General features: G+C 34.2%; 1 pseudogene; it reads right to left on the reverse strand.

Annotated features, from left to right (window-relative positions):
• Positions 1-2,328: 2,328 nt before the first annotated feature.
• Positions 2,329-18,262, reverse strand: LOC142619007 (TMV resistance protein N-like; annotated as a pseudogene).
• Positions 18,263-24,081: the final 5,819 nt, after the last annotated feature.

Here is a 24,081-nt window from a genome sequence, read left to right on the forward strand (position 1 = left end):
AGGAAAAAAAAAAATTTGTGGCAACCAAGTTGCCGAAAATGGAGGGGGAAAAAAAATTCTACATCCACAACATTTTTCACAACAAATTACATGTGGTTAGTTGTTATTGGTTCAAATTTGAACCTAACACTAAAATAACTTTTTTGCTCCAATAATAACAATAAGTAACAACTTGTCATTTATGATTTGTTGTAAAAATATTGTGAAAATGTTGTGAACGTATCATTTCTAAAAAAAATTGTGGTGCCGAAATAGAAGGAAAAGAAAAAAAAAAAAAAAAAAGTGGCAATGTGGCAATGGCATTGCCGAAATAGAGGGAAAAAACATTGCCACTTTTTTTTTTTTTTTTTTTTTTGTTTTGCTTGTATTTCGGCACCACAATTTTTTTTAGAAATGATACGTTCACAACATTTTCACAATATTTTTACAGCAAATCATAAATAGCAAGTTATTACTTATTGTTATTATTGGGGCAAAAAAGTTATCTTAGTGTTAGGTTCAAATTTGATCCAATAACAACTAACCACCTGTAATTTATTGTGAAAAATGTTGTGGACGTAGCATCTTTTTTTTTTCCCCCTCCATTTTCGGCAACTTGGTTGCCACAATTCTTTTTTTTTTTTTTCCTCCCATTTTCGACAATGCCATTGCCACAATTGGTTTTCCATTTCAGTATTTTGGGCACTTCACGGGCAGCAGGGCAGGACAAGAATTTCGGTAATGTCATTACCGAAATTCAATTTTCTCTCTCCCTTGACACATTCTACTTTTTCTTGCAATTTCGGCAACACAATTGCTGAAATTCAGTCTCTCTCCTCATTTTGTCAAATAATTTTGAACAGTACCTATAACAATAATAAACTTCATTTTTTGCAATTTTTAGCCAAAAGACTCCAAAAATTGGTTACGCTTTCATTTTCGAGTCTTTTGGCTAAAAATTGCAAAAAACGAAGTTTATTATTGTTATAGGTACTGTTCAAAGTTATTTGGCAAAATGAGGAGAGAGACTGAATTTCGGCAACTGTATTGCCGAAATTGCAAAAAAAAGTAGAATGTGTCAGGGGAGAGAGAAAATTGAATTTCGGTAATGACATTACCGAAATTCTTGTCCTGCCCTGCTGCCCGTGAAGTGCCCAAAATACTGAAATGGAAAACCAATTGTGGCAATGGCATTGCCGAAAATGGGAGGAAAAAAAAAAAAAAGAATTGTGGCAACCAAGTTGCCGAAAATGGAGGGAAAAAAAAAAAAAAAAAGATGCTACGTCCACAATATTTTTCACAATAAATTACAGGTGATTAGTTGTTATTGATTCAAATTTGAACCTAACACTAAGATAACTTTTATGCCCCAATAATAACAATAAGTAATAACTTGCTATTTATGATTTGCTGTAAAAATATTGTGAAAATGTTGTGAACGTATCATTTCTAAAAAAAATTGTGGTGCCGAAATAGAAGGAAAAGAAAAAAAAAAAAAAGTGGCAATGTGGCAATGCCATTGCCGAAATAGAGGGAAAAAATAAAAATTTCCCTCTATTTCGGCAATGGAATTGCCACATTGCCACTTTTTTTTTTTTTTTTTTTTTTTTTTTTTTTTTTGTTTTGGGTGTTTTTCAGCTCCACAATTTTTTTTAGAAATGATACGTTCACAATATTTTCACAATATTTTTACAACAAATCATAAATGACAAGTTGTTACTTATTGTTATTATTGGAGCAAAAAAGTTATCTTATTGTTAAGTTCAAATTTGAATCAATAACAACTAACCACCTATAATTTGTTGTGAAAAATGTTGTGGATGTAGAATTTTTTTCCCCCCTTCATTTTCGGCAACTTGGTTGCAACAAATTTTTTTTTTCCTCCCATTTTTGGCAATGCCATTGCCACAATTGGTTTTTCATTTCAGCATTTTGGGCACTTTACGGGCAGGCTTGCGAGGAAGGGCAGGACAAGAATTTCAGTAATCTCATTACCGAAATTCAATTTTCCTCTCTCCCCTGACACATTCTACTTTTTCTTGCAATTTCGGCAATACCGTTGCCGAAATTCAATCTCTCTCCTCATTTTGCTAAATAACTTCGAACAGTACCTATAACAATAATAAACTCCGTTTTTTACAATTTTTAGCCAAAAGACTCATCAATTTTGTCATACCAAACATATTATTATTACTTGAATTTTTTCAGGCCAAATTTTGTACTTTTAATATTGTTTAATAATATATTTACTTTAATTTCTGATGATTTTTTTTTTGGATTGAAGATTCATCTGCTCCTACTATGGAGGCTTTGTATTTTGATTTGGTTCATATTCAATCATAAATGAAATCATTGTTCATGTTAAAAAAAAAAAAAAAAAAAGAAAAAAAGAAAAAGAAAAAAGAAGAAGCCCAAGTGGCAAGTCCGACATCCTTTATGGATTTGAAATTTGCTTCTTCTCTTTAAAATTTTGAGCATGGCATACTGATTTTCTGTCTATATGTTAGATATTGGCAGCCTTGGCTATTTTTGAAGTGTAGGTCCAAAGCCGCTTCCTTGCATGGCTTGTATAGCCCATTTGAACTCTTTGTCCCACTGATCAATCTGGCTATGTATATAGCAACAATCCAAAAGGCATTATGTATTGCGAAACTGTCGGCAGAAAAAAATTGCTATGTTAGCTTTGTTCAAAAGGGGAACTCTAAAACAGTGTATCTATATATGGCACAAACTATGCAAACTTGCAAAGACAACTACAGTCCAATCTGAGCTTATAATTCCTGTGTTCGTAATATACAAGGGACAAAGAAAGAAGTCATGTGGCCCAGTAAAGAAAGTAATAATAAATGAATTCAAGTGAAAAAAAGATTAGTAACATAAATATACCATCAGTTAGTTTTGGAAATGCAAACCAAGCGTTACCCCTAGATAATAGCTTACTGCCAATATATGCATAAACAAGTTATGGCAAGTGGAACATGCAGGTCTACCATCACCTTAAGAGAGACTAGATTCAAATTTCAATACAAGAAGCAGATTAAATTATAGCACTCCTCTGGAGCAGCTGAGTCCACAGCAACCGTAGAGACTTTAAGTTCATGCATTTTAGACATAAGCCAATCTACTGAATCTGAAAACAGATCGGGTATACTATGAGGTTAAATGGGAGACCAATTTGTGTGCGGACGCACAATACAAAATACAACAAATGATGAAGTTCCACAATTGTCAATCTTCCAAAAGACACCTCTAACACCATGTTTGCATTATAGAATCTCTTGATTATATTAAAAAACTATTATATGTAATTATACAAATTCACTTGAATAAAACCAGAATACAAAAAACTTTAGATTCCAGCTTCACTAACTGCATTTTCATACGTCACAACTCCATTTCCAATGTTTCTTTTGTCACTGGATCCTGAAATGCAAGCAACTTCAAATTTCAACATTTTGATGTAAAAATAAAATGAGAATGCAGTTCAATGTAGAGAAATATACAAGCAAGAAACTCAAACAGATTACAAGTAACTGCGCATCATTATAATATAGTGTAAGTACTTATTTAACCCAAAAAAGTATGTCAAAAACTATGAAGCACGGGTGCGTTTCGGGATTCGGGTGCGGGTGCGGGAGCGGGTGCGGGACTCGGCAATTTTTGAAAAAATAGGGTGCGGGTGCGGCGATTAAAAAATTATTAAAAATATTTTTATTTATATTTTTAATATATTGCTAAACATACTTTTTTCACATTATATAAATATATACCAAATTTAAGAGCAATGGTAAATAATAACTAGAATACAGAGAATAGGAGAGAGCCTAGCTGAAGAGTGAAGGTAGAGAGTGGGAGAGAGGCGCAAGAACAATGAAGAGTGAGAGGGTTGGGTCTTGGTTTTTTTCCAAACGGTGCGTTTGCACCTTTTTTTTTTTTTTTTTCCAGCCATACGCACCTGTTGTTGTTGTTGTTTTTTTTTTTTGAATTTCGGCCTGTATCGGCCGATTTATTTAGTATCGGCCGGACCGATTTCACCCGATACGGACCGATTCGGGCCGAATCGGCGCCGTATCGGCGCGGATCACGCCAAAAAAAATGATTTTTTATTGCCGGACGCAGCACGGACGCGCAGGCAGCGGCGTCGCCTGCGCGTCGCCGCGTCCGGCCGCGTCCGACGCGGGTGCGGCGGCCCAAACGCCGCACCCGTGCTTCATAGGTCAAAAACACTCAAGTCTGTTAAAGTTGGCCAAGGCCAAATTTCTGTTACAGTTAAGAGAATACTGTATACCATAGGAATGTAAGCATTCGTATAGTAACTGCAACCATCAACAATCCAACAAATTTTAATTTTTTTACAATCTTACAGCATTAATCAGTGATGCATGCAGCCATTAAAGCATTTAGATTTGCTAGATCTTGCTAACTACAACAGCAAGCGGTGGTGCATGTGATGAAGAGATAATTTGATAGCTGTGAAAATCATTACCTGTGACACTTTGTCACCAGATAAAGAGGCCAATAGCCCACACGCACCATCAAGGTTGGCCAATTACTAGCAATTGAATCCTCAATACTCGAAATTGACACCAAATATTTTCTGGTAGTCAAGCCTTATTTTGATTTTGTTAATATATTTCAAGGAGTAATGAGGTTGTAGTATAATCATGATTCTATTTATTAAATGCCAAACTCCCTTCCAAGGTGAACTTGAAGCATGCAGAATCAAAAAGCCCCTTCTTAAAATCGCGATGAAAAATTGCATAAATAAGTACTAAAAACCAACAGCACAACCCCCTTCTCATGCCCTGCACACCTACCACCTCAGCCAAGCCTAGGAGCACACCACTTCATTATTGTGCATTATACCAGCTTAAATTACAAAAATTGTCTCAAACTTAAATACAACCCAAAGCTGAACCTCAAATAACAAAACCAACATGATAAATAGTAGTTTACCTGCTGAACCAGAGCCACCTTAGGCGTAGGGGCGAGAAATACACGTGCTATTATGGGGCTTCCTTATCAAGTGACCCAGCTCGTGAATAAGCAGTAAAGCAATGTGGGTCTTTCAACAAGCTGTCCCAAATATACAGTTATATTCTCCTCCGAAGCTTTCTGTCATAGCTCCAACTGGTACCTTCAGAAAACATATATACAAGACAACATAATTCACAATAAGCTCCTCCTATTTTCTTGGTAAAAAAAAAAAAAGCATTTTATGTTAAGGAAAAAAATTGCCAACAAGGTCAAACAGACTGGCTTGCTTGAGCAGTGCTTATGAAAACAAAAACCATAAGAAAGCATAACCTCCAGCATTTTGTCACTCATCCAATTTCTATGAAAAATAAAAAATGTAGTATAAGATAACAAAATATATATGTTCCAAAGGGAACCCAGAATGTGGAGAACTCAAGAACTAAGTCTGGCACCACTATTTCAGCCCACATTAGTTAGCATTACAACTCCCGAAACTAAAACATCAAAACAAGATAGAATCAAAAGCTTTGTACCCTTTCTATGTTAATTTTCATCTAGTTTCCTTGCAGCCAAACAGAGAAATAGTCACACACAAGAAACAAATGTAATAAAAAAAAAATGAAAGTTTCTGGGAAAGAAAAGGAAAATCCACATTAGAAAAAAAAGTAGATAGACGCAAAACATACTTTCTGACAATCTTTCTGGGAGTTTTTTGCAATCTTTTGAGTTGCTGAACCCTGTTCCTCTCAACCATCATCAGCATCAACCCCAGATTACCAAAAGATGGTGTAGTCGGCGGTGGCAGAGGTAGTAGCACCAAAGCCCATGCTACTGGCAGTAGGACAATGTCTCTGCCATCCACCGTTGCATGGCCTCTTTACAAATAAGATGATGAGAAGTTTCTAATTCATTCTGAATTGTCAAGAATCGTATCTGTACGCTCATAGACTGAAAATGAAATGCATAGACAACAGGCAAAACTAAATAAATAAAATAGAAGTTTGTGCTGAGTACAATAATAGAGATGATTCTGATCAGCAATAACACAATTAAAGATATTCAATTGATAGAAGATAGTCCATTGAAATTCGAAAACGAAAAGGCACAATTTCCACAGCATTCTAATCAACAAACTTAACAAAATTCATCATAGCCTCAGAGATCATGAATAATACAACTGAAAAAATCATTGGCTCCCTTTCAGATTTCAAAAGGGTTAATGTAGTGAAAGAAAAAAAGGGCCCGAATAAGTGGGATGCATGTATTGTATTCTCCTATGGAAACTTGTACTAGTAAATACCATCAATAGAGCGAAAAAAAGTGTGGATTTTACCCTCTTACATAATTAAACAAAAACGATGAGCACACAATCATTTGCACATATCTTGCCTGCTACAATGTTACTATTTCCCTCGCCAACAAGCAACAAGGTCCAATAACTTCATAGCATCCAGTTTGGGGCAACTGGCAGAAATAAGTATCACAAATTAGTGAATTACTGAAGTAAAATGGCCATTGTCACAAATATTTTTTTTTAAAATGAAAGCATATGCCAAGAAAAAGATTCTAAAAAATAAAAAACTTAAAGAGAAGAAATATATAGCTACAAACAAGTTCAGTGAGAGAGAGAGAAAGATGGTGACTTACACAAAATCACGAGAAAAAAAAAAAAAAAACAGGCGTATCAGCCGGCAGATTCATCACAGCTACCACTTCCACTGGACTTCCACTTCCACTTCCTCCTCCTCCTCAGAATCAGGGTTACCTTGACCTGGTGTACATATATTCCCAAGCCAGTTTCCCAAACAAAGCACAAGACTTTGAATCAGATTAGGGAGTTGTATCCACTTTGGGTGGGGTGGATCTATGGCATTAGAGCCCGTAGCTTCTCCACTAGGTCCAGCCTCATCCCGACTTTGCTCAATTTTGGTATCTAAATCATCCTCATAAGGAGTGATGCTACAGTTGCTAGGCCAAGCCTTAGTTTGCTTGAGATCTTCAATGTCTTGTTCGAATACCAAGCTGGCCCCGCATTTTGTAATCTCCAAGCCTGGACCTTTGGTTTCAAATTTAACCTCAATCTGGGTGAGTCCATTAGCATCGACTCCATTCAATTCTTCTTTCCAGTCATGCCCGAAGTATTTAGAGGGTAAAAAAAACAGTACAAGTTGACACGATTCAATCTTACAAAATTCCTTGGATGCTGGAAGTCCCCGTCTGCAAATTTCACATCCGTTGGCGTATATGGAACAAATAAGCTCATGCTCATATCTTGAACCTCCCCAATTAAAATTATGAAGTTGGTCAAATGAATGATGCTGGCGGAATACATAAACAAAACTCCCAACGACTCCCATCAATTTGTTACATAATAAATCTGAAGAAGGCACTTGCAGATTCACTGACGTCCCCACATTTTTGTGGCTAAGCCATTTCGGAATTTTGCTTCCAGGAATCACAAGACCGTAGTACTGTTCTCGCTTATCATGTCTCTGAAACGTAAAAATCATAATGCTTAGAATCTCACATGCAACAGACAGAGAGAGAGAGAGAGAGAGAGAGAGAGAGAGAGAGAGACCTGGTCATCAATGATATAACGTCTTAGCATTCCAGACAACAGGTCACTATAGTCTTGATTCTCAATCAATTTGACGCAATTGGTAAGATCAAGTGCCGGCACAAATTTGTCTTCTGGTCTTATTGAAAATGTTTCCAGTGAGGTACAACATTTTGCACCAATACCCTCAATATTTAATGGAAGCTTTGGTAATGATGGAAGACTAGTGCAAAAATTCAACCAAAGACCTCTCAGATTAGATAGTTGAATCAAACTTTTAGGAAGGCAAATGAAATTATTTCCTTCTAAATCTAAATCTAATAAAGATGACAAACAGCCAATTTCATCTGGGATTGACTGAAGATTGCAAAAACGTAGATCTAGGTGGGTCAAAGAGCATAAACTTGATAAAGAATGCACTAACATGCCCATGGGATATAGACTTCTTCGTCGAAAGCTGATGAGCTTATTTGATGATTTAGGTGATAACCCTTCACATCCACAAAGAGACAGTAGTTTGAAATTTTTTAAGAGATTGATAGATGTAGGTAACGCTTTTATAGCAGTTTTACTCACATCTAGCACCTTCAAGCCTTCAAGATTTCCCAAATTCTCTGGTAGTTCATCAATTTTTGAGCATCCAGATAAAATGAGAATTTTTAGAGACATCAAACCACAATAGGCATTTGGAAAACTTGAAAGATTTTTGCAATCTCTTAGATCCAATTTAATAAGACCAGTTACAAGCTCCATGGATAATGATAGATCTTTTATAGGAGTCTTGTTCAAATAAAGTTTTGACAAACGTGACATATTTCCCACAATCTCCGGAAACTTCTCTAGCCTTGAACAACCACCAAGATCGAATATTTCAAGAGCTTCCAAGCCAATCTTGTTAGGAAGACTTTTGAGGGATTTGCAACCATTCAGATCCAATCGAACAAGCCGTTTGAGATTTCCAAGAGATGCATGAATCTTAGATAGTCTTGTACAATCTCGAAGAATCAACTCCTTTAAATTTGGTGCTCCACTGAAGTTCGGGGTCTCGATCAAGTTTTGAGAGTAACTTAGGTCAATAAGTTTTAACTCATCTAAAGTCTGTCATAAAGCAATAAATTAGATAAAGTCAAGCCTAAATGAAATTGAATAAATTACACATTTTTATAAATGAAAATCTTACCATAATTCTTTTCCATAGTTGTCTGATACCACTGTAACACATTATCAATTTGACAAGTTTCTTTGGTTGGAAATTGTTTGGCAAGATTTTTAAATGATATCCATGCCATTCTAAAAACCATAACTCATTCGAAAGATAACTGAGGCCTTGTAAAAGTTGCACATTACCTCTAAAGAGGTCTTTTGAATGATGCGTATTATGAATTTTTAGCAATCTCAGTTTTTTCATATTTGCGAAGGTTTCTGCACTCAAGTTTTTCACTTTTTGAATAGATGCAATTAGCATTATGCTTTCAACAACTTCAGTTCCCTAATAACAAATGAAAATGAAATTATAATAATTGGCATATTATTAGAAGAGTTTGTAATAATATATTTATTTCTTTAAGTTTAGATCTCGATTAGTCAACTTACAGTATTATTCTTCAACACATGAAGGGCATCCTCATAAGACCACAACCTACTTCGTCTACTGGGCTCTTTAGGGGATTCGCGATGTATAATTTTTTGACCCATTTCTTGTAGCATATCATGCATCCACAATGTTCCATCGTCACTGATAGTTATGAGAGATTTTTCCATAAGAACACCAAGATTGTAGTCTGGATTATCTCCTATGCAATCTTTGTTCTCTCCTTTGAAAAAACATGCAGTATCTAAAAACAATTCTTTTTGCATATATGTTAGCCCATCAAAACTAATTTGAAGTATATCCAAATTTTTTTTTATTAGGTTCTTCTTTTAGTTTATCTAGGGCACTTTTCCATTCTTCCGTTCTTTTAGCAAACAATAAAGAACCTAAAACTTTAAGAGCTAAAGGAAGGCCTTGAGCATAATTCACAAAACCCTTAGAAAAATTCACATAATTTTCTTCAGGGTAAGGTTTATTGAAAGCTCTCCAACTAAAAAGTTGCAAAGCATCATCATTACTCAACCCCTTAGCACTATATATATCATTCACACCACATCTTTTCAATAGATGACTATCTCTGCTTGTTACAATGATTCTACTCCCTGGACCAAACCAATCATGCTTCCCTACTAATGCTCCTAATTGTTCATCTTCATCCACATCGTCCAAAACAATAAAAACCTTTTTATTACTTAATGAATTCCTCAGAAGATTGATTCCTTTAGGAATATTCCATACATTTATTTCACTTTCCATAAGGATCTTGGAAAGCAGTTGTTTCTGTAAAGAAACTAGACCTCGAGTTTTAGTTTCTTCTCTAATATTAACAATAAAGCTGGTAACTTCATAGTTATGAGAAATTCTTTTATAAATTTCTTGTGCAAGAGTTGTTTTGCCTATTCCACCCATCCCACAAATCCCAACAAAATGAACATCATCCAACCCTTCAGACAAGTATGAATCCAACATTCTCTCCACACAAGAGTCCATTCCAACAAGGTCCTCATAAACACTTGAGAATTTACAATTCAACTCACTAAATATCCTTTTAATGATTTCTTCGATAACTATAGATTCAGGTCTACAAAGAAAATAGCCACACACACCAAAAAAAAGCACGATGAGGCAAAGCTAGACATATTGAGAGGGGGAAAAAAGTATTCAGCTTAAGCATAATCCAGAGTTTTTTTTTTTTTGGTTGATAAAAAGTATAATCTAGAGCTTTTTCAGTAAGAAAATGTGAATTTTTAAAGAGTAAAATATGGTGCTGTAATTGAGGTTTGATTTTTTTTTTTGGTGACAGTATATGTTCTATAATTGAGAGCCATGTTTTTCTTTATGTTAGGATATATGTGAGAATTGTTAGAGACATATGTTATGTAAATTGGCTAATCCTTTAACAAAACATACTTTACTTGTATTTGAGTAGATCTAGGATGGTTTGATACTTCAAGAACATGTTGTTCAAGTTAAGTGTTAAAGCCATGCAAATTTGTCCAAGAAACAAGTGAAGAAGTGGTGTTCATTAAAGCTCGACAGATGTCTCGACAGAACTAATCTATCGAGGTTTAATGTTGAAGCTTGACAGCAGCTCGACGAAGTTGTATCCATCGAGAATTATGAAATCAGACTTTTCAGATCTAATTACACGCACATCCTAGTGTATTCGTGTAGGGTTTCTTTTCTCACAACCCTAAACATATATAAGGATTATTTTTAGGGCCATCACAAGGGATGCAAGGTGATGAAAAGTGTTGAAAACAGATTTCACACATTGTGACCAGAGACAAAATTTGCCCTAGGTCATCATTCTCTCTGTAGAAGCTACTGTGTCTTTACGCCAAGGGTTTTGTGACCAAGGAGTTTCTTGATTTTCATGTTAATGAACTGAAGAACTTTGTATGTTATTTTTCATGAACTGAAGAACTGAAGCTACTTCTTTATTTTCATTCTCTTAGTTTTTTCATATTTGAGAAGGCTTTTGCACTCAAGTTTTCCACTTTTTGAATAGGTGCAGTTAGCATTATGCTTTCAACAACCTCAGTTCCCTAATAATGAATGAAAATGAAATTATAATAATTGGCATATTATTAGAAGAGTTTGTAATAATATATTTATTTCTTAAAGTTTAGATCTAGCTTAGTCAACTTACAATATTATTCTTCAACACATGAAGGGCATCCTCATAAGACCATAACCTACTTCTTCTATTGGGCTCTTTAGGGGATTCATGACGTATAATTTCTTGACCCATTTCTTGTAGCATATCATGCATCCACAATGTTCCATGGTCACTAATGGTTATGTGTGATTTTTCCATAAGAACACCAATATTGTAGTATGAATTATCTCCTAAGCAATCTTTGTTCTCTCCTTTGAAAAAACATGCAATATCTAAAAACAATTCTTGTTGCATATATGTTAGCCCATCAAAACTAATTTGAAGTATATCCAAGATTTTTTTATTAGATTCTTCTATTAGTTTATCTAGGGCACTTTTCCATTCTTCCGTTCTTTTAGCAAACAACAAAGAACCTAAAACTTTAAGAGCTAAAGGAAGGCCTTGAGCATAATTCACAAAACCCTTAGAAAATCCACATAATTTTCTTTAGGGTAAGGTTTTTTGAAAGCTTTCCAACTAAAAGCTGCAAAGCATCATCATTACTCAACCCCTTAGCACTATATATATCATTCACATCACATCTTTTCAGTAAATGACTATCTCTGCTTGTTAGAATGATTCTACTCCTTGGACCAAACCAATCATGTTTCCTTGCAAATGCTCCTAATTGTTCATCTTCATCCACATCATCAAGAACAATAAAAACCTTTTTATTACTTAATGTGTTCCTCAAAAGATTGATTCCTTCAGGAACATTCCATACATTTATATCACTTTCCATGAGGATCTTGGAAAGAAGTGTTTTCTGCAAAGAAACTAGACCTCGAGTTTTAGTTTCTTGTCTAATATTAGCAATAAAGTTGGTAGCTTCATAGTTATGAGAAATTCTTTTATAATTTTCTTGTGCAAGAGTTGTTTTTCCTATTCCACTCATCCCACAAATCCCAACAAAATGAACATCATCCAACATTTCCTTCACACAAGAGTCCATTCCAACAAAGTCCTCATAAACACTTGAGAATTTACAATTCAACTCACTAAATATCCTTTTAATGATTTCTTCGATAACTATAGATTCAGGTCTGCCAAGAAAATAGCCACACACACCCAAAAAAAAAAAAAAAAAAAAAAAAAAAAAAAAAAAAAAAAAACGATGAGGCCAAGCTAGCCATATTGAGAGGGGAAAAAAAAGCATTCAGCTTAAGCATATCTAGAGCTTTGTTCAGTATGAGAACGTGAATTTTAAAGTGTAAAATATGGCACTGTAAGTGAGGTTTGATTTTTTTTTTTTTTTGGTGACATTATATGTTCTATAATTGAGAGCCATGTGTTTCTTTATGACTATAAGAGTTTAATGAGTTGAGAGTGCCTGATTATATTAATTCCTCTATTGAACTTTTCTTGGATTGCTGTTTTCCCAATTTTATTTCATAAAATAAACTGCATAATTCTAGTTTTTGCCAATCCATTTGCCCTAAACATATTTACCTGCTTATCAAGGAAATTCTGCAGGAAATGCAAACTATAAAAAAGAGGCAAGCATTCAAATGAAGACATTATGGGTAGATTGTACAATCCAAAGCTATGTAAAATCCTCAAGTCACTTGTATAATGTGGATTACCACGTTTGTGTATAGACCTAGCAAACAGGTTGTGTTGGGTCAGGTTCAGGGTGAGTTAATCGGGTTAAGGTTAAAAATGTGTCATCTTAAACAAGTTGTAAATTGGTTCAATGGGTTTACAGGTCAACCTATATTTTTTTCCACATGCAAAAAATAAATAAATGAACAAAAAAAAAATATTGAATGTCAAAAATAACAAAATAGTCAAAAGCAAAAGTTAAATAATGCATAGATTCTTAAGTTTACACAATTCAAAGTTCACCAATAATATCACCACTATAAAATTTAGGTTCTTTGCTATTAAGGGTCTGTTTGTTATACCATTTTAAACTCACATTTTTATATTTTTAACAACATTACACACATTTTCATACACTTTTTCACCCACACGTATTTCAAAAAATTACAAAAAATCACATCTCAAATTACTTTACCAAACACCCCTAAGTGTCCAAACCAACATAGTTTTGTTTTGGTTCTTAAAAAAAACTATTTTATTAAAAAACTCCTTATAATTAGACAAAAATATTTTTAGATTTTTAAAAAAAGAAATAGAACAATAAGTGTCCTCAACTCTAGTGGCATTCTTGTGTGATGGTGGTGCATTTATTTGACTCTCGTTCGCTCAACTTTGTTCCACTTGAAAAAAATGAAAGAGATAGAGGTTCACTTGTCACAGATGAGACTGACAATGCCAAGGATGCTATGAGTTTTATTGCAGAAATTTGAGGTTTAGACCAAAGCGTTGTGCCTTTTACCACAGATGTAGAGATGTTATTTCAACTTGAGCTACTGGATACTCTCAAAATTTATATTATAAGCTCAATTTCTCTAAATCTTGTTGTCCCATGGTCAAACAAGAAAATAAAAAAGTTTTAGTGATTGGTGATGGGACTGACGAGATCAACTACAGACGAGACTAAGGCATCTGATGGGATTGACGAGATTAACTACTGACGAGACTAAAGGTATCTGATGGGACTGACGAGACCACTCTCTGAGACGAGCCTAAACAAGTATACACGTCACTGACGAGGATATCAGGATCATTCAATGCCACCAATAATACCCCGGACGGTTCTGAGAACCATTTGGACGAACCGTTGAAGGCATATTAAAACCCCATTACTCAGCAAGAAGCGTTACTGAAAGAGGCATTAAAGCCACAATAACTGCCACAACGGCTAGAATTTGGAACAACATATATAAAGCCCACGCATTGCCAACAGAAGGTATGAACACAGTGACAAGATATCCCTAATCATTTTTATAGTCTATTATTATAAACTCCCTTGTACTAACTTTGGCATCGGAGACGTTGTGGCAGGCACCACACCGGTGACCATTCTGGAGAATTTCTTCTTCCGTCGCGGCACAAGCAGACCTCTAGTCCCGTCTGGACGACCTCACTACAACTGACGAACTCGTGTTTCATCAGTTTGGCGCCGTCTGTGGGAACGACATTTTCGTACTAACGGTTCGAAAGCGTAGTTTCTACCAACTTCAATATTCAGATGGAGTCCAACCAAGATTCAGTGGCCTTAGCCCAGCAAGTCAAAGCTCTTGCGGCCACCGTTGAAGAACTCACCAGGCAGAATCAGGAGATGAGACAACAGCTTCAGCATAAGGAGAATCGGTCTAGAGTTGTACAAGAGGATGAAGGAGACAGCCATGGGAGAAGCGACCGACGAAGGACCACTACTCTAGACGAACAAAATTCTGATCTTCTTCAAGAGATGAGGAAAGAGATGGACGAACTGAGAAATGCTATTAAGGAGAAGACAGATCAGAGCCTAGATAGAATGGTCAGGGCAACAGATTCTCCTTTCACCGTGGCAGTCTTGGAACGACCAGTGCCGGCGAAGTTTCGGTTGCCTCAGCTTGAGCATTTTGACGGGCTTAAGGACCCCCAAGATCACCTTAATACCTTCAAGACGACATTAGGCCTCCAACAGCCCCCTGATGAAATAATGTGTCGTTCCTTCCCTACCACACTTAAGGGAGCTGCAAGAGAGTGGTTCATAAAGTTGCCAACCTCATCCATTGATAGCTTCGAACAGTTGAGTAGCGCCTTTCTGCGCCATTTCGTCGGAGGGCAACGTCCTAAGAGACCAGCGGACCACCTACTCACTGTTAAGCAACGGGAGAAAGAAACCTTGCGGTCATACGTGAAACGCTTTACCTGAGAAACCCTGGAAGTGGACGACGCTGATGACAAAGTACAACTGACGACCTTTAAAGCAGGGCTGAAGTCTAGAGAGTTTGTGGTTTCGCTGGCAAAAAATCCACCTAAGACGATGGCAGAAATGCTCTTAAAGGCGCAAAAGTACATGAATGCTGAGGATGCGCTAGCCGCCATTAAAGATATGGAGAAAACAGAAGAAAGGGGAAAGATGGAGGACGAACGTAAAGGACGAAAGAGGGAGCATCCAGATCGTCGGTTTACTGACGAAGACAAAAGATCATCGAAAATGGCTAGGTAATAAGATTCCGCCTTGACGGATGTACATTACCGACGAAGTAAGTAATAAGATTCCGCCTTGACGGATGTACATTACTGATGAAGCCAAAAGATCATCGAAAATGGCTAGGTAATAAGATTCCGCCTTGACGGATGTACATTACCGACGAAGTAAGTAATAAGATTCCGCCTTGACGGATGTACATTACTGACGAAGCCAAAAGATCATCGAAAATGGCTAGGTAATAAGATTCCGCCTTGACGGATGTACATTACCGACGAAGTAAGTAATAAGATTCCGCCTTGACAGATGTACATTACTGATGAAGCCAAAAGATCATCGAAAATGGCTAGGTAATAAGATTCCGCCTTGACGGATGTACATTACCGACGAAGTAAGTAATAAGATTCCGCCTTGACGGATGTACATTACCGACGAAGCCAAAAGATCATCGAGAATGGCTAGGTAATAAGCTTCCGCCTTGACGGATGTACATTACCGACGAAGCCAAAAGATCATCGAGAATGGCTAGGTAATAAGATTCCGCCTTGACGGATGTACATTACCGACGAAGTAAGTAATAAGATTCTGCCTAGACGGATGTACATTACTGATGAAGCCTCGTGATAAGATTCCGCCTAGATGGATGTATACTATTGACGTAGCCAAAAAATTATTATAAAAAAAAAAAAACCTTTCATCTTCTATGGTCGTCATGGAACGTCATGACGACCACAGAATCCGGGGGCATCTGATGGGACTGACGAGATCAACTACAGACGAGACTAAGGCATCTGATGGGACTGACGAGATTAACTACTGACGAGACTAAAGGTATCTGATGGGACTGACGAGACCACTCTCTGAGACGAGCCTAAACAAGTATACACGTCACTGACGAGGATATCAGGATCATTCAATGCCACCAATAATACCCCGGACGGTTACAGAACCAGCTGGACGAACCGTTGAAGGCATATTAAAACCCCATTACTCAGCAAGAAGCGTTACTGAAAGAGGCATTAAAGCCACAATAACTGCCACAACGGCTAGAATCTGGAACAACATATATAAAGCCCACGCATTGCCAACAGAAGGTATGAACACAGTGACAAGATATCCCTAATCATTTTTATAGTCTATTATTATAAACTCCCTTGTACTAACTTTGGCATCGGAGACGTTGTGGCAGGCACCACACCGGTGACCATTCTGGAGAATTTCTTCTTCCGTCGCGGCACAAGCAGACCTCTAGTCCCGTCTAGACGACCTCACTACAACTGACGAACTCGTGTTTCATCAATTGGTATTTGATTCAACATAGTCATTACCTTTAGATGGTTGATGTCATGTTACTTAGATGGTTGATGTCATGTTACCTTTACATAATTTTGTATTTGGAGTGATTTGCTAGCTTATATAGTCTAATTTTTATTTTTAGAAAAAAAAATTAAAAGGGTTGGTCACAAGTTAGACGGATTGACCAGTACACTACCAAGGAAAAAAGAAGAAGCTAGATCTGGTCTAAGTCAACCCGTTTTTGCTTGTGGTGAAAAAATCTCTAGCTCAAATCAGGTATTTTCCTTCACTTTTGGGTCAAATTAATGAGTCGGGCTCACTTTTGCCAAGTCTATCTCTGTTTGCTCATATTGAATCATTTAGGGACTACCATGCCAAACCATGACAAGGTTCTTCAACCAAAGTCCTATTTGAGATTATAAATTCCAAAGTTTGTAATATATATGGGACAAAGAAAGTCATTGTTAGATATATCATGGGGGCAATGTTAGAGCCATTAGGGCCTTTAACTTCTTGTAACGCCCAAGTCTCTGTAAAGTGTAAACATGTATTTGCTTGATAGAAATCTAGTCCTACTTGGATTAGAATATGGTTAGACTTATAATGCTCTTTGATCATGTGGCCAAGTAAACAAAGTAAGGAAAAATAAATTTTAGAAAATATAAAAAGTTGACAATAAATACCATTATTCCAAAGAAATTCGTAGGCAAAAATGCAAATTACCTCCGATAAATTTGGTTAGCTGTCATTTTAGTCCTATAAATCTTATTTTTGTCATTTTGCTCCTATAAATTCACATTTTTTTTGTCACTATTAGTCTTTCCTCCACTTCATTAAAAAAAATTGCAATTGAAAAGGACTAATGGAGACAACAAATGTGAACTTACATGACTAAAATGACAAAAACATGAAACTTTTAGAAGCAAAATGACAATTGACAAAATCTAGCAGGTGTAATTCGCATTTAAAAATAGAAATTTTAATAATTTTTTGGTTTGATTATTTTATTTTATTTTAGTTAACAGAGTTATGGACAGACTAACGGTGACAAAAAATATGAACTTATAGGATCAAACTGACAAAAATGAAACTTAAAGAACCAAAAGACAATTGACTAAACTTAACAGATATAATTTGTATTTTTGCCAAATTCTTACCTATTCTTTAAATCCCATCCAGCGAGAGCAGCAACTTTTGTCAAAGCAGCTTTCCACATTTGAACACTCCCTATGTTATTCTTGAGACGTTCTTCATGCTCTGCAAAGGCTTCTGCAAAAGTCCCCCTTTGATTCCGCACATGACATGGATCCACATAATGGAAGACAGGTAGAACTACCAATTGCGTCTTTTCCATGCACTCAACATCTTTGTTAGTTCAGTCAAGCACCACCTTGAAGAAGCATAGTCTCTTGAGAGAATAATGACAGCAAATCTTGATTCTTCTATTGCTTTCAAGAGCTCTGAGGCAATGAATTTTCCCTGCTTGAGTTTTTCATCATCCCTAAAAGTGGATATGCCTTTTCGTTTCAAAGCACTATATAGATGGTCTGTAAATTTTGTGCGGGTGTCCTCACCTCTAAAACTAAGAAAGACATCGTATTTGCATCCATGGGAAGAAGAAGAAGAAGATGATGATGATGGTATAAAAGTCATGAAGGAATGGATGTGCAATGAGCTGAGTTTAGTTTAGTTTACAAATTTAGGAAATTGCAGGTGCGACTGAAAAAGCTCAAAAAGCCTCTTTAAATAACGCTGGCAGTGGTGTAAAGTGTAAGTGAGAGTGTGAGACAGGGACCGGCAGTCATGGGTCAAACAATTCATTTTCTATTATGGCTTGTTTGGATGTTTAAAAAAGGAGGGAGAGTAGAGTAGAGGGAAGGGGAGTAATTCAATTACATTGTTTGAGAGTTTTTTAAGGAAGGAGGGGGAGGGGTTTGAAGGGGTTTGAAGGGGTTTGAAGGGGTTTCAACTACCTCCAACCCTCTCATTTTTAATTCTCCCAAATTGGAGAGATTTGGAGGGAGAGTAGAGCACATAAAATTATTGATAAAGTAAATTACCTAATTTACCCTTATTATATTTATAAAATTACAATGTTAAAAACAAGGGGAAGGGCTAATTACTCCATTCCTCCTTACTAATTATAAAAACATCCAAATAAGGTGGAGGGTAATCATTCTCCTCTACTCTCCTCCCCACTACTCCCCTCTACTCCCCTCCCTCTCTAAACTCCCAAACAGGCCATTAGAGTTGGTGCGTAATTGGCCCTCCTCTTCTTCTACGTATCAACTGCTACTGCAATTGGCTGTCAAAGTAATTGAGCAATTGCTTGTATATGAACATACTTTCATATGAACAAGGTTTGATATGTCACGGTCAAAAGTAATTGAGCAATTGCTTGTAAGGTAAGAGTTATGATATTCATTTTTGTTTTAGGGTGTGTTTGGCAAAAAAATATTTTTTGCCAACTAATTTTACTATTTTTACTATTATTTATAAGTTCTATTACGTTTTTATTTTATTTTATTATATATAAGTTTTATTGTATTATTTTATTTAATTTTTACATTTATTTATAATATATTTAGTAAAAAAAATTTAATTTTAATAAAATAAATGAATCTCAATCGAACACTGAAAAATTAAACGGTGACTTTCTTGTCAACAAGGTTTGATACGTTACGGTCAAAAGTTACTGAGCAATTGCTTGGAAGGTAAAGAGTTATAGTATTCATTTATGTTTTAAATGGTGACTTCCTTGTCAACAAGGTTTGATATTGTAGCACGTGGTATTTTCTTTCTTGGAATTAAGTATTTTATTGCTTGGAAATTCCTATAAGTTAGATAAAAGCTTACCTTTCTTTTCCAAAAATTTTACTTTATTCTACTTTGTGTTTCCTTTAGCAATCAAGTCAAAATAGACGGGCCTTATTTGACGTCTCCACAGACGCTTCCCCTCCCAACCCTCAAAAGAAGAGAAGAAAAAGGAAAAATCATACGAAGGTGCTAAAGTGGGAACACAATGATAAGTGGGAACACAAATTCATCAAAAAAAAAAAAAAAAAAAGGCAAGTGAAACCATCAAGCATACATAAAGAAATTATGGTGTTAAGGCTTAAGGGCCTCTTTGGTTAGGAGAAAAAAAAGTGGTGCTTTTATTATTGATTTTTAGTTTTTTTTTTTTTGTAAGATCTACCGCCAAAAAACTTAATTTGGTTTTATTTTTGTACTAAATATTCACCTTCAATTTTCAAAAAAATGAATTTGAATAAAAAAATAAATACAATTTTTAATATTTTTATTTTATTTTTATGAATATGAATATAGTGGCATATTCCTAAATCTATTAACTATATAAAAAGAGTCTATGCCATCTACAGTAATTTTGGTGTATTCAACCAAAATTACTGTAGATGGCGTAGGCCCCTTTTACCGTGCTTCACTGCTTTGGCCTTTTTTTTTTTTTTTTTTCAGCCGATTTTATTAGTGTTTTTTTGTCTTTTCTTTTAAATATTAATTATTTATGTGTTTACACTGACTTAACAAATTTTTACAAACCAAATTCACTATAGATGGCATAAGCTCTTTTTACTATGCTTCACTGCTTTGGCCTTTTTTTTTTTTTTTTTCAGCCGATTTTATTAGTGTTTTTTTGTCTTTTCTTTTAAATATTAATTATTTATGTGTTTACACTGACTTAACAAATTTTTACAAACCAAATTCACTATAGATGGCATAAGCTCTTTTTACTATGCTTCCCTGCTTTGGCCTTTTTTTTTTTTTTTTCCTAGCCGATTTTATTTGTGCTCTTTGTTTTTTATCTCTTCTTTTAAATATTTATTATTTACATGTACATATTCAATTACATCGACTTAACAAATTTTTACAATTATTTGACAATCTGCACCGTACATGGCCATCTTTTTCTTTTCTTTTCTTTTTTCTTTTTTCCATCGTATGCCAGTTTTGTTTGTGCTCTTTTTGCCTTTTCTTTTAAATATTTATATGTGCATACATAGTTACACTGACATAACACATTCTTACAATATTTTCATAATTATTGAGGTGTCAATTTTTTAAAAGCCAAAATAATATAATAAAATAAGAGACTGAGAATTACTACCATCTAAAACTCAAAATACATGAATAAAATTTTGGGATGTTAAAATTTAGTGGGAGTATTTTATACATTTATTCCTATGTGCAGACAGTGTTTTGCAAAGTGCATTTGGTTTGTTCAACCCACTTTGGCCTTTTTATTTATTTATTTATTTATTTTTTCAGCCAGTTTTATTTGTGCTTATTGTTTTTTGTCTTTTTTTTAAAATATTTATTATTTATATGTACATATTTAATTAAATTGACTTAACAAATTCTTACAATATTTTCACAATTATTTGACAATCTGCACCGTTCATGGGCCTCTTTTCTTTTTTTCCACTGTATGTCGGTTTTGCTTGTGCTCTTTTTGTCCTTTCTTTTAAATATTTATATGTGTATACATAGTTACACCGGCACAATACATTCTTACAATATTTTCACAATTATTGAGGTGTCAATTTTTTAAAGGTCAAAATAAAATAATAAAATAAGAGACTGAGAATTACTACCATTTAAAACTCAAAATACATAAAGAAAATTTTGGGGATGTTAAATTTTGTGGGAGTATTTTAGACATTACACAATAAATATTTTAAGATTCATAAGTTTTTATCAAGTTTTAATTGAGAGAATAACAATATGACAAATTTGCTATTTTCCAAAATATTAAAGGAAAAATTGCTTGTTTTTAAAATTTATGGAGTAATGTTATGTCCACAACATTTTCACAATAATTTCACAACAAGTTTTACGTGGCAAGGTATTTTTGATGGATAAAAAAGTGATATCAGTAGTGGGCTCAATTTAAAACCAATAACAACTTATCATTTAGAATTTGTTCTTAAAATACTATGGATGTAACATTTCTCAAAAAAAAAAAAAACTCTCCGGATCCTAAAAATGAAGGTATTGTGAAAATGTTGTAATATTTTATTGTATTCTTAGACTTCTATTTTAATATAGTCAAATTGGGTGAACCAAAATTCACGGTTTCACACACAATTTTCTTGTGTTATCTTTTTGTTTGTTTGTTTTCAATGTATAATTTTAAAACTAGTAATAATTTTTCATCTAAGATTTGTTGTGAAAATGTTGTGAACGTAAAAAATAAAATAATAATATCAAACTGAGACCTACCACAGCTGGGAATAAAAAAAATTGCAAAAATGTTGCGACATTTTGTTGTGTTCCTAGGATTCTTTTTTGTGTGACATTTTGTTTTCTTCCTAGGTTTCTTTTTTTGTTTAGTCAAATTTGGTAAGCTAAAATTCATTATTTTAGGCACAATTTTCTTCAATTGGCTTTTTATTTGTTATTTGTCTTTTTTCTTTTTTTTTTTTTTTTTTTAAGCACGGTCAAAAGTGGTTAGCTTAATTTAAAACCAGTAACAATTTACTACCTAGGATTTATTATGAAAATATTGTAGATGTAACATTACTCTAAAATAAAATAATAAAATATCAGGCCAAAACCCACCATAGCTAGAAATAAAGGTATTGTAAAAATATCGTGACATTTGGTTGAGTTAATTTGTTGAACCAAAATTCATTGTTTTATGCATAATTTTTTGAGGTTGATTTTTTTAACACATTGTTTCAAGTTAAAGAAAAAAAAACACATTGTTTTACATACACACACACACACACACACACAAATTGACGAAGTAGCACTTTTCTCCTTTATGTTTGGGGTAGTTTCATTCCCCCTAAATTAAAGTTGAATAATTTCCTCCTTTATATTTTGTAAATGACCATATACTCTTACTGTTACTCTCTTAGTTAAACTCTAACGAAATCTTATATTTCTTAAAATTTTCATTATGCAATGTCTAAAATGCTCCTACTAAATTTTAATGTCCCAAAATTTTTTTCTTGTATTTTGAATATTATGTGGTAGACTGGTAGTCATGCTTGGGTCGTTAGAATGATGATATATGATGTTCTATTTGTTACCTAGAGAACACTAATTTGTTAGGTTTAAATCTTCTATACTTATAATTTTATTTAATAGAAACTTTGATGACAGATGTCTTTTGTTTTTTTTTTTTTTAAATTTCTTCCCAACTTAAAAGGGTGCTCATTAAAAATAAGTAAGCTAAACATCGTAGTTAGACTCATAAAATAAAATGATAAAGAATGAAGTATGAATAACAAAATCTTCATTGTAGATGGTTGCAAGTATTTAATTTGATGGAAATCTTCAAAAAAATTGTAGCATATATCATCATTTATTGCAAAAATTTAAATGTTGTGGAAAGACGATGACACTCGTTGTCATTCTTTATAGTATTTTTTGGTGAGTAGATATTATATTTAGTAAATAGGTTTTATGAAATTGTCATAGTAAATATTAAATAAATATTTAAATAGCTATTTTAAATTTGAGTACATGATTTCATACTTCTTCAAAAAAAAAAAAAATTTATATTGATTCTCTCACTAAAGTGGCAGCATGTGCGTGTAAGTTGAGAAAAGTTACTTCTTCTTTTTTTTTTTTTTTTTTAAAAGATATGATGTATTTTATGCTCAAATTATATATTCAAAACAACATACCAAACACCTTTAAATAAGAAAATGGGTACTTTTTTCTCTATTTAAATTCGGGATTTGAATACAAAATACAGAAAATGAAAAGTGGATACATCATTTTTTGAAACCAAACAGGTCCTAAGTGTCTATTTTGGGTACTTCTCCTTACACCTCAAGACTCAAAAGGCTCAAAGATTGTTGTATCCACACACACATACAAAAATGGGATTGGATGTTCTTTTATCATTTTTGAATAATGTTGGAATTTTTTTATAAAAAATTATTATAATTTATTTTAAATACTGTTTAAATTCTTATATTTAAGTGAGTTGATGAAATCAATTTTCTATTTACCAAATTTTTGTATTCATTTGTGAGTTATTTTGTATATAATGTTAGCATTTAAATGACTATAATTATCAATGAGAGAATACTATAATGTTAGCTAAAACAAGTGTTATGGTGCTTTAAAAGGATGAATCTTGTTGTCAAAAATGTTATTGATTCAATGAAATTATATTGCCGTATACTATCCATTTGATAGGATCGATACAAGTCTTATTTGGTTGACTTCCTAAGAGCACTTGCAGCAGTGGAGCTAAATAGCTATATAGCTATTTTAGCTTCACCAAAACACAAAAAATCCCCTTACAACAGTGGAGGTATAGCAAAAAATTTTAGTTTAATTGCTACAGTGCTCATGTATCAATACATGAGCACTGTAGCTCAAAGCTAATTTTTTTTATTTATTTATTCAGCTCCCGATTAAAATAATATTGGCTGATTATTTGTTTCCATTCTTTTATTCTCGCTCTCTCTCTCAGTCACTCTCATCTCTTCTCC

Source organism: Castanea sativa, chromosome 12 (assembly GCF_040712315.1).
Source record: "Castanea sativa cultivar Marrone di Chiusa Pesio chromosome 12, ASM4071231v1".
NCBI classification, from domain to species: Eukaryota; Viridiplantae; Streptophyta; class Magnoliopsida; order Fagales; family Fagaceae; genus Castanea; species Castanea sativa.